The sequence below is a fragment of the Lepisosteus oculatus genome, chromosome 14 (genome assembly GCF_040954835.1).
Source record: "Lepisosteus oculatus isolate fLepOcu1 chromosome 14, fLepOcu1.hap2, whole genome shotgun sequence".
Classification (NCBI taxonomy): domain Eukaryota; kingdom Metazoa; phylum Chordata; class Actinopteri; order Semionotiformes; family Lepisosteidae; genus Lepisosteus; species Lepisosteus oculatus.
The window spans coordinates 3,808,246-3,810,317 of NC_090709.1; the positions used below are offsets into that span (position 1 = coordinate 3,808,246).

The 2,072-nt window shown below is 40.2% G+C and overlaps 2 non-coding genes across 2 annotated transcripts; one reads left to right on the forward strand and one right to left on the reverse strand.

Annotated features, from left to right (window-relative positions):
* Nucleotides 1-325: 325 nt before the first annotated feature.
* On the reverse strand, nt 326-419 carry trnai-uau (transfer RNA isoleucine (anticodon UAU)). The gene is made up of 2 exons: nt 382-419; nt 326-361 (listed from the first exon to the last, which is right to left on the reverse strand). It is a non-coding gene; the product is annotated as a tRNA-Ile (tRNA).
* A 791-nt stretch (nt 420-1,210) lies between these two features.
* trnak-uuu (transfer RNA lysine (anticodon UUU)) lies at nt 1,211-1,283 on the forward strand. The gene has a single exon. It is a non-coding gene; the product is annotated as a tRNA-Lys (tRNA).
* Nucleotides 1,284-2,072: the final 789 nt, after the last annotated feature.

Consider the following 2,072-nt stretch of genomic DNA (forward strand, 5'->3'; position numbering starts at 1 on the left):
AAGATATCTCTCATCTGTGTACAGATCAGCAGGGGGTCCACAACTGATGGGAAATTAAGTAGTGACCTGCGTCGGCATGCGTAAGCTGCAAAGGAAAAAGTATAGGTTTATTCCATGCTCAAAAGAGAAGGAAACACGACGTGGACCCTTCTTCGGGTGTGACGTGGAACAAACCCTTTACCTGTTCCTTTGATGTTAATTAAGACCGGATCTCCAGCAAATACCTTATAGACTGCAATCCCACTGGATAAGGTGTTAAAGATGACTTATAAGTAGCAGCATCTAAAGTGGACAGTTGCTTTCAGTAGCTAAAGACATACTATACCACTCCAGGTGAGGCTCAAACTCACAACCTCGGCATAACTCCGTTGTGCACTGCTGTATAAGTACCACACGCTGACCGATTGCGCCACTGGAGCTGTACGCTTTGCTTTCCCTTCACAGACTGACGTTGCACAAACAGGGTGAAACAGGGTTTCGGTTGTGGATCCACCTCCACATGGGGGAAAGGGACAGTAAAATAGCAAAGAAAATGCAAGAGAAGAAACTGAAAGAATTGTGCTCAATGCAAAGTAGGAAGGAAAGAGGTGGCTAGATACATAAAACAACTAATTTGTAACGACATTCCTTGCTGACAATCAGCAGTTGGATTTCTCTTCATGTTCTGCTGTGCAGTTTGAACGTTTGTTCTCCCAGATCGGATGGTTATATGAGATCAGCTGATATAAATTAGGACTAATCAGAATCAATACAATTGATGTCTGGCAAAGGCAAATAACCTTTGTACATGATCTGGAATGTGACTGGTTAAATTTCAGCACAGTTACAACCCCCTTTATAAAGGGTGTGCACACTTACACAACCAAGGCATTGAAAGTTTTTTTTTTATTATTGTTTCAAAAAATGTTCCATTTGTTTTCTTTCTTAAATGTTGTTGCTTAAAAGATCTTATTAAATGTGAAAAAAATCTGATTGTGAAAAGGTCAAAATGATAGTGAAAAAATGTGTAATGTGAGGAAAGATTAATTGTGGGAGCCCCTTGACTCCTTGTGTCGTTCTGTATTTCTCTCATTCTACAGGGAGTGGTGCTGTCGCTTCTGGATAAAGTCTGTCAGTGGTCATTCCAGACGGGTCAGGTATGACTGCACTTCGGCACAAGAAAAGACATGTGATTTGCGAGGATCCCGGCAGTGGCTTTGTTTTTTCGAGAGCCCAGATAGCTCAGTTGGTAGAGCATCAGACTTTTAATCCGAGGGTCCAGGGTTCAAGTCCCTGTTTGGGCGGTTGTGCTTTTCTTCAATCTATTGTGAATGTCATTCTAAATCGTCTTTTATCTTTCCCTCTTCTAGCTGTACTATGGTTATTTTAAATGTTCATTACTTGTATTTTCTTTAGTGTTTCCTTTCACAAACCGAAAATGTTCAAGACGAACTTGTCACTGCACTCCACGTAGATAATCCAAATGAAATCACAGTAGAGTACAGGACATGCAGTGAGGAGCTCACACAGTGAGTACTCTTGAATATGACAAGAGGAAAGGCACACTGCACATCTGCAGAACATCATGTCCGAGTTTACAGTGACATCAGAGATTGGAAGCAAAGTAGTTTTTTTTAAAGGTTCAAGGAATCCTGAATATGTTTGCTAAAGTATTTCAGAAACACAGTCAAATCGAGTACGATTGCTGCACAGATCTGCATTCTGCAATTAGAATACTGTTTGTGTGCTGTATAAAATACGCCATTCAAAACTTCTAAAACAGAAGAGATACAATTCGGAATTTGTCTTCCGGTAAAAATAAAATACACAGGCGCTATAAGCAGAGTCTGAAGCCTGCTCCACAGAAGAACTATATTCAGAGTGCCAAAGAAGTCATAACAACGCAAACTCAGACTACAAGTGCTGAAAAGCCATTATGAATGGTAACTGGTAATTGGCTGGTTTAAAGCTTCAGTCTCTTCGAAGGTGTGACTTGTAATCCCACTTCTGCCCCATATTTCCTTGTTAAGGTATTTTTGTTGTTGCCTCCATGCAATTTAATTAATTTCAGAATAATTAATTTGAACAACAGT